This window comes from Pteropus alecto, unplaced genomic scaffold (assembly GCF_000325575.1).
Source record: "Pteropus alecto unplaced genomic scaffold, ASM32557v1 scaffold35, whole genome shotgun sequence".
Classification (NCBI taxonomy): domain Eukaryota; kingdom Metazoa; phylum Chordata; class Mammalia; order Chiroptera; family Pteropodidae; genus Pteropus; species Pteropus alecto.
This window is the reverse complement of record NW_006437828.1, coordinates 10,142,909-10,152,350: the sequence shown is the minus strand read 5'-3', so window position 1 is coordinate 10,152,350 and position 9,442 is coordinate 10,142,909. Positions and strand designations below refer to the sequence as shown.

The 9,442-nt window shown below is 49.4% G+C and overlaps 1 protein-coding gene across 1 annotated transcript in view; it reads left to right on the top strand.

The window, feature by feature from the left end:
* SIAH3 (siah E3 ubiquitin protein ligase family member 3) overlaps window positions 1–9,442 on the top strand; it is a 53,170-nt gene that overhangs the window by 37,428 nt on the left and 6,300 nt on the right. The window lies entirely within an intron of this gene.

Genomic DNA, 9,442 nt, shown 5'->3' with positions numbered 1-9,442 from the left:
GGCTCGCTCTTGAAGCCCTTGGTAATCCGCTTGCACTGACACTGCCCAGCCTTCTCTCTCGTTATTCTGCTCGGGCCTCACCAGTCCGTGAAGAGACTAGCTCCTTGTCATGCTGTTCCCCCTGCTCCAGGAGTGTCCCTCTCATCCCTGCACTGTCCGGCTCCCATCCACCGTTTCCGGCCCATTTCATGGGTCACCACCTGCACAAGCTTTTACCTGCAACTCAAGGCGTTTGGCATGGAGGGGAAGGCGGCCCGCTTCGCTCCATGTACTCTTATGTCGCAGAAACATATGGCTTCACATAAGACAGGTGCTAGCGAACTCCCTAGTGGACAAACTAGCAACGTCAATGGCCACGTCGCCCTCAACAGGTCACACAGTGTCCAGCATATTCTAGTTGCCCTACAGGCATATGCTGATTGATAAAGACCCTGAGGGAAAATGGCCCGGAGCCTACAATCACACACGAACACAGGCGGAATCTACCCTTCTCGTGGGTAGTCATGGAAGCGAGGTCCCACCCCCTTCCCGCTGTGAACATGGTGTCAAGAAAGGTCACCCACAGAGATGATGTTCTAACTCATTACCAATTCAGTCCCCGTGAAAACCCTTGCCAGGGCCCTTAATTTCTTGTGTTAAAACAACAAACGAGGTAACTCCAGTACAATCTCTAATAGGTAGCATGGGTCAACAATCATTCATTTGTACTACTGCTTTCCACATGACGGGCTGAGATGAAAATTTGTCCTCTTCCTGGCAAGAGCTATAAATTAGTTTTATGCTATTGTTAAACCCAGAGGCAAAAAAAAAAAAGGAGGGGTGGGAGGGGAAGGGAAGGGACTGAAAGTGGGGGAGGGTCAGCAAATAAGGCCTGACTGCTCCCAGCGACAAAGCTACTCCTGGACCGCGTGAGCAGGGAGGAGCGGGCAGCAGCGGATAATGAGATTGGGCCACAAAAGAAATTAATGCAGAGACTCTGAGACTAGACAGTGAACTCTTTGAAGATCTGAAATGAATCTTTTTTTTTTTAATCCCCGCTATCTGGCAGGTTTACTGAATAAATTAATTAATAAATGATTGGATGCATAGAGCAACTGTGTCTCTCTTGGTCAGATCTGAATGAATCCAGTCATGCCACGTCCATATGCATCCTCCATAAGTTCTCCAAGGCCGACGGAGCCAAAAACAAGTGGTAATCTACATTTTGACATGTATTTTTTCGTAAGCTAGTAAGTGTACGTGTGGAGGGGAGCTTATAAGACTTATAATGCTTAGGCATTTATGTTCAAAAGGCATTGAAAAAAGTACACGCCAAAATGATAGCGGTGGGACTGTCAAGATAGTGGCATTCTGTGTTTTTTATTCTCTTCTTTAAACTGTGCAGAGTTTTCTAAAAATTTTGTGATGAGACTACATTTCCTTCTCATCAGCACAAAAAAAGTTTTTAAAAAAATGTCCGCCATCAGCCCATAGTTGTCTGTGCTGGAAATGAGAAGAGCAGTATAGGTCATCTGGAAGATGGGGAGTCACCCAGGCTCGATTTGAGAACACGTGACACACATTCCCCCGCCCCAGATTTATCTTCCTAATTATGCTTTGCTCTTTACTTAATATTAGGATTAGTTCTAAGTCCCTGAGCTCCTTTGCCAACTAATGAGCTGAACTGGATGGCAGGAAAAAGTCAGCTTGGAACGGAACGGAATGAAATGAGCGCCGCAGATAATCCTCAGGCAGATGATTGAACTCTGGCTGTGCACGCAGAGACGGGGCAGACAGCTCTGGGGGGCTCACTGGCCGTGCCCTTCAGTCAGGCTCTTGAGGCTCTAAAGCCTCCTCCTTTCCCTGTGTGCAGACTGCTGGTGAGCACTCCATCGCCCCAGGACGCGGAGCTCAGAGGATTCAATGAGGTGACACTCACACAGTGCTTAGCAGAGGCCCGCAGCAGGTGTCAGCCAGGGCAGTTGTGTTCGGGGCGCACCCTTCCACGATGTGTATTCACATAATACTTTCTTCCAAATGCTTTAAAGGCATTTCACCTCTTCTTCACGTCCTCTAGGGCTGGGGCGGGCACCTCGTTCTCATTTTACAGCCATGAGAACTAAAGCCCGAACGAGTAAAGAACCTGGCTCTGGGTTCTGTCAGGCGTGGGGGGGCTGTGACCACATCTCAGCTCTCCCTGTGCCTCCCTCGTCCCCAGCCCACACAGCTGGGTTTGACAGTCCGTGCCTCGGTTCCGTTTCTTAGCCAACACTCGGAAATTCAAGTTTTAACCTGGGCCCGCCCATAAGGACTGGTGAAGATTAGCCAGGGTGTCACTCTGAAGCGCTTGGCCAAGGTCAAATGCTATGGAAATGCCAAGTTCTAGCAACGGGGAGAAACTGAAGGGACTTCCGTTCGTTTTGAATCCTCGTCGTGACGTTGGTACATTAGCAGGACCAGGATTGAGGACCTGTCATTTCTGTGTTTTATGGAGGGAGAGCTTTAGGGCCGTTATCAACTTCTCTTCCTTCTAGAATATGCTCTGATGTTAGATCCATAGAAGAATTTTTGTGCAGCTGTGGAATGTAGGAAGGTGTGAGGAGAATAAATCTTTCCAAACTCCCCTTACTGTGCAGGAAGTTTATTCCAAAATTAGACCCCTAAAGCAGATTCTAGCTCATTCCTCACCTCCCATCCAAGGCATCCTCTCCTTCCCCTCCGGTGACATCCAGAAGGAAAAACAGGATCAGGCGGTTTGCACTCAGCCCTCTGCCAGATGCTGGACGAAACACCACCTGCCGGTTCTCTGGACCCCTGAAAGCATTCGCGCCCTCTGCTGAGAACCCGCTCTGCGACCACGGGGACCCCAGTGGCCTCGTTCACCATTCTGTCCCCAGCACCTCCCATGGCACAGAGTGACTACTCAGTACGCATTTGTTGAATGAATGAGCGAGTGAATGAATGAACAAATCCGCCATGTAACAGACTAGCAGAACCGTACGGAAGTCAGTGGGTGCCTATGAAGAGGGTGATATTCGTTTGCTTATGTATTACCGCTTAAAACCGAGAGGAAGAAGCTGCTTCTAAATTCTGAGCATAAAAACCCAATTAAACTAAGTAGTAGGAATTACCGACAGCCATTTAAAAAAAAAACGGAGAATTTATTAATCAAAGCTAAGCTCTCTCTTTAAAAAAAAAAAAAAAGAATTAAAATACTGTGAAAGCAAAGAAGACAAACCAACTTTCCACTTGGGGCTTAAAGCCTCCTCAGCATGGTTCCTCCCCTCGCCCCACCTGTGAAGCCGGTTAGTGTTCCACGCTCTGCCTGGGCCCGGGACTGCGGCCGACTGACGAGCCGACTGACAAGCTGTATTTAGCAGATGGGCAGCCCTAGTTACCTCTGTTATGAAGTTACTCTGAAACCCTCAGGGATAGGTGCTTGTAAAAGAAGCAGAAAGCTAAGAGGCCGTCCAAGGTCATTAAGAACTGCGCATCGGATCCCACGCAGGAACCCCAGCGGGGTGTAAGCGGGTGGGGAAGGGCCCCTCCTGCGGTCGATGCTTATAGAAACTGAGCATCTTCCAGTGGGAGAAATGTGAATGAAACAGGGCCAATGTTGAAATGTAGCCGTGGTGAATTCTGGAAAGAAATACACATATGGACACAATTTCAATTGCCTTGAAGTACATCGGGCTAATTATCTTAGCAGACACTAATAAATGTGTTCCTTAGAGACACACGGTGGCTGCAATAACACACAGATGAATATTGGATGAATGAGTTATTAGGGACTGGCCGGACCGTTGACCTCCTAAGCACAGGGGGCAGCGATTCTCTCTTCTGCCTTCCATGTCTTCCCCCCAAGCCTAAGATTTTTATTAAATATATACCCAGTGACTGGGAAAGCTTTAGAGGCAATAAAACACCTGCCCCCGCCTCATTTATGGGGATTTACTTCGAGCTGTCAGCAGCTTTTCTTGGTGGTGGTGTAGAGAGGGGAGGAGCCGTTCATTCAGCCAGGCCGATGCCCGGTCAGGGGTGGCCTCCTCGCACCCTGTGGCATGTCATGGTGCCAGGTTCGGTCCTATGCCCCTGATCTAGTCTCAGAGAGGAGCCTTCTGCCTCTAGAGCCCCAGGGCCAGGCTGCCAACACCTGCACTGGCCTTCATCTGGTTCAAGGCCCTCATCTCCCTGGGAGCGTCAGCCACGACCTCCTTCAAGCCCACATGAGTCTGACGCTCCCTGGACACCCAGGACCTGTCCCCACTGTGCCTCTCATCCCCAAGCTCCGGTCCCCTAGTTATGAGCATCGCAGACAACCAGATCAGCAAACGGGCAAATGAGCACATGGGAAAGAGAAGCCTTTCTGGGGTTCTGCCTTAGGTCCCACACCATGCGCCCATTTAACAGTGACCTGGGGACAGAGGACGCCACACCCCCTCCTCCCTCTTTTTTTTACTTGTATCACATGTAGCGAAGTGCACAAATCTTTAGTGTATTTTTCAATGGATATGCATATGTATGTGTATACACATATCTGTAACATCTCTATCATCATCTTTTATCTATCATCTGTCAGTCATCTACCTACCTATCATCTATCTATCTATATCTATCATTTATCATCTATCTATCATATAACCACCACCTAGATCAAGAGTTAAAATATCTTTGGCTCCCCCGAGGCTGCCTCCTGTCCCTTCCGAGTCAATATGCCCCTACGCAAAGATCACCACTGTTCAAGCCTCTGTCACCATAGAGCCTCTGTCACCACAGTTTTGCATGGTTCTGAACTTCATACAATTAGAATTTATTAAGTATGTGTCTAGCTTTCCTTTATTCAAGATCTCTTTGAAATGTACCCACATTGCTCCATGTAGCAATAGTTCATTCTCTTGCTATGGCTGTGTAGCATTTCCTTGTGTGAATATACCACATCGTGTCCATCTAAAGGACATTTAGGCGGTTTTTAGATTTGGGGCTGTTATGGAGTAATCCTTCTGTAAAGATTCATGCGTAACTTTTTCGATCACACCACGTTTATTTCTATCAGGTGTTGAATGTAACTATAGAGAGTCTGAGATGTTACTCTGTTTTCAGGCTTGCCGGTGAGCCTGCCCTAGTTTCATGGATGCCCGTGGAGGACGCGAGACTCCCGGGTCAGAGACAGAAGGCTGTGTGTTACTCACAGCACTAGCAGCAGTCAGAGGATTTGCATTTTTGTACCAGTTCCTTGAGACCCAACTCCCATGGGATAATGCAGAGAGGGCTAGGTGATGCCTGCATACACAGTCGCTTGCATCACAAAAGCTCGGGGCACCCAGATCCTTTATAATGGACAGCCTGCCCTCAGCCCTCGAGGACGATGAGATCTCCGTGTCCCACGGCCGTAAGAAAACCTGCCTTTTGCTCCAGAGGGACACGCTATCTTCATATTGCAAGGCTGTTCGCTGCACAAATATCCTTGAGAAAACAGTATGGAACGAAAGACATGCAAAGCCTTGCTTGCAAGATGTACAGAAACGCAAGAGCCCAGTGGAGGTTTATTTCCAGCAGGCGTAGGCCCAGGAGTTGCCGGGTCAATGGGGCCGGCGTATGTTTCGTTTCGGTCAATGCCACCACCGAAGTTTCCCAAAGCGATCGTACCTGTTTACACTCCCATTAGCAATAGGTGAGGTTTCAGTTGCTCCACGCCCTTGCCATGCACACCTGTACCCCTGTAAGTCTTCAGGTCCAGCACTGGGAGGGTCGGAGACAGACTGGGGTCCAGGGTGGGACAGGCCTGAAAGCCCTAGAGAAGAGGCGTGACCTTGAACATCGGAAGCCAGGCCCGCCCCAAGCACTGATCCAGTTTTAAAGTCTGCTTCCACTTCATTTCACTCCGAATCTGCAGACGAGCAGTTTGAAGGTACACCAGGATCAGGGACGCACGTGAATGGGTGCCGCTGTCCATTGCCTACCTAGTTCTCTCCTGACCCCAGCAGGTCCTTGTTCGCAGCCGTCAGAGGCTGCGAGAAAGCCACCAGGTCAGAGTTGCCCAAAACTCTGATGGGGAGACCAAGGCAGGGGCGGGGGCATGAATGGCAATTGTCACATCACCATTCCAGTGACACGGACATTGTACTCAGGTGCCGGAGATGGAAAAGTTTAAGACCCAGGGAAATTTCTCCATTCAAAAAAATTGTTTTACTGATCTTTTTATGTAATAGGTAACATTCTAGCGATACAGCAGTGAAAAGAACCAAGTTCCTATTCCCAAGAAACTCACCTCGCGGTAGAGGGGACGGGCCACACACGGATAGATAGACGACCTGCGCCACGTGTACATAACGATCACACACAGCCGTTCCCCCTTACCTGAGATTTCAGTTACCTGTAGGGTCAGCCATAGTCTGAAAATATTAAATGGAAAATTCCAGATAATTTGAGAGAGAGCAAGGCACAAGTTCCTATTCCCAAGAAACTCACCTCGCGGTAGAGGGGACGGGCCACACACGGATAGATAGACGACCTGCGCCACGTGTACATAACGATCACACACAGCCGTTCCCCCTTACCTGAGATTTCAGTTACCTGTAGGGTCAGCCATAGTCTGAAAATATTAAATGGAAAATTCCAGATATTTTGAGAGAGAGAGAGGCGCCACATTCACATAACTTTTATTACAGTGCGTTGTTATAATTGTTCTATTTTAGTATTAGTTATTGTTGTTAATTCCTTATTGTGCCTAATTTATAAATTAAACGTTATCACAGACATGAATATGTGGAAAAATATAGCATATATAGGGTTCAGTACTGTCCGCGGTTTCGGGCATCCACTGGGGGTCTTGGAACGTCTCCCCCGTGGATAATGGGGAACTGCTGTAGTATTGATAAATGCTATGAAGTGAATAAAGCAGGGTAAGGGGATTTAGAGGTTTTGTTGTTTTTTTTTAAAGATAAGTGAAAGAAGCTAAGCAGGGTCGGGCCTGGTTAGTACTTGGATGGGAGACCACCTAGGAAGACCAGGTGCTGTAGGTGTAAAAAAATAAAAAATAAGAGATTGTAACCTGATGAGGTCCTTGCAGTCTGTGAGGTCAACCAAGAGGTGCCTCGCCTAAAAAAATAAAAATAAATTTTAAAAAAAGTGAGTGAAGGACAGCCTCGGGGTGAAGGTAATTGTGGAGCAGAGACGTGAACGAAGTGTGGGAACGAGCCACACGGGTGCCCGGTAGTGTTCTAAGCGGACTGTAGAGGCCCAGTGGCAGGTGTAGACAGCAAGCTCAAGACCAGCAAGTGCTCAGTGTGCTGGCAGCCGAGTGAGCCAGGAGGGGCGGGTAAGAAAAGGGAGGAGCTGGAGGATTCGCGGGGGCCAGTGCGCACTGGTCCTCGATGGCCATGATGGCGCACGTGGGTTTCGTTTAATGGAAAACCACGAAAATATTTAGTGACCTCTCCTCCATCTCTTCTAAGAACACCTGCCATGGGTTCAGGGCCGATCTAGATAACCCCACACCATCTCATCTCAAGTTCCGTTAACTTATTTACGTCTGCAAAGACATGTCTTCTCAAGTCACATTCACAGGCTCTAGGGGTGAGGATGCAGACCTAGCTTTTGGGAGCCACTTTTCGACCCACTGCAACTGGTTAAGAGGCTGGTGTAGTCGTCCAGAAAGGTGACTTGCCCGGGGTAGCACAGTCAGATGGTGAGCAGTGCTTGGACGGTGTTGGGGTCATTTATTTATCCCGTCCACACATTCTTTTTGAGAACCCACCATGTTCTAAGCACTGTGACACCAGGGACACTGGGGAAGAAACCGACATAATGCTCGCCCACCGGGAGCTCACATCACAGTCCAGCAGGAAAACTAGCCGCTGACTAAGTGTGCCGCATGTCGTGAAGGACACGTGAAGGACACATGCGGCACACGGACCCGACCAGTCAGAGCAGGAACGACCAGAGGAAACGCACGACTCGGCCGAGCCAACATGAGCTCTGGCAGTGGGGCGGTGGGGGTTCTGGCAGAGGGAGCTGAACTTGTGCATGTCCAGACAAACAAGGGTGGCAGGTGGCCTTGGCCACCTGGCTCTCAGAATGTCTCAGACCAAGCAGGACACACCTCTGCCCAGGCTGGTCTGCTAGCACTTCTGCTTCTGAAATTGCATTTGCATATGTCACTGTCTTGAGTGACCCACCCCCTCCTAAGGTTACAGCACTGACTCTGACCTTAGGGACACCTGCTACATGATTGGCCGAGGTCGTGCTCCCAGCATGCTAGGCACACCTCCCGCGAGTCACCCCTGCGGTCCTGAAGTCGTCCTACAGAGATGCTCAAAGTTAATAGGGCTTCGATTAATTAAATTTTAACCTTTAAACTGCTCACACATTCGCCAGGTGTCACCAATTGCAGCTGTGAACGTCTGACTACACAAAAAGTTGCTTTTAAGAAAAAGTCTTTCATCTACATGATTCATAAAACTCATTAGCAGGCTCGGAAGCCTGCAGATGAAAGGCAGAGCCAAGAGCGAACGAAGATGGAGCGGCCTCCCTCTGACCGTGGGGCCGTAGCGCAGGCCCACCCCCGGCATTCGCAGGGCTCAAGGCCAAGGTGCACATGGAGGTCTACACACTTTATGTCCAAATACTTACAAGTAAAGATGAAAGTAAGAGACCGAAGGTGTGTTCTTCCCTCCTACCTTTGTAATGACCCCTTCGTAATGATCTGGATGGCCGCAGTCCTCAGCTAGTGATGTCTCGCCTTCTTCTGAAGGAGGCATAATCCTACGCCGTGACGAATCTCATGCAAAGACGAACGGACTCTGCAGGCCACACGTCCAAGCCCTGCTCACATCCCCGCACTGGCCACACCTCACATTTAACAGTCCACCTTCTGCACGCTGGATCCCAGAAACAGCACGGGCTGCAGGCAACTGACTCAGAGCCATTGCCTGCACGCTGGATCCCAGAAACAGCACGGGCTGCAGCCACTGTGTGGGGAATTCCAGGATCCCAGATATCTGGGGTGTGGTCTAGAAGGGCCAGTTCCGGGGGTCTGGATGGACACAACCCATTAGCACCTCACCTCCTGGGGAGGGGTATAGCTGGAAGACCAGTAATTCTCGGTTGGATGGAAGTCACTTCCTAGTGATCTTCAAGAGAAAATGAATCGGGAAGTATAGGTGCCTCCAGCCTTTTGTGGTCAGTGGTCCTCCAGGTGGGAAGGCAGAGGGGGTCTAGACCAGTCCAGGAGGCGGATCCAGCAGACCGAGCTTCCCAAATGACTTGTAAGAAAAAATCTGCTATTGATAAAGGGAATGCCTGAGGCTTAGAGTAATCCCTCTAAAAAGTGAAAGCCAAGAAATTACCTCTCCGGCACGAGAAATTTCTTCTTCAAAGCTTTTACCCGACTTCCTGCGATGACAACCGAGTGCATGTCCAGCGCCCTCCTCCTGGTCGAGGCCCGGTGCATGTTCTATGTCTC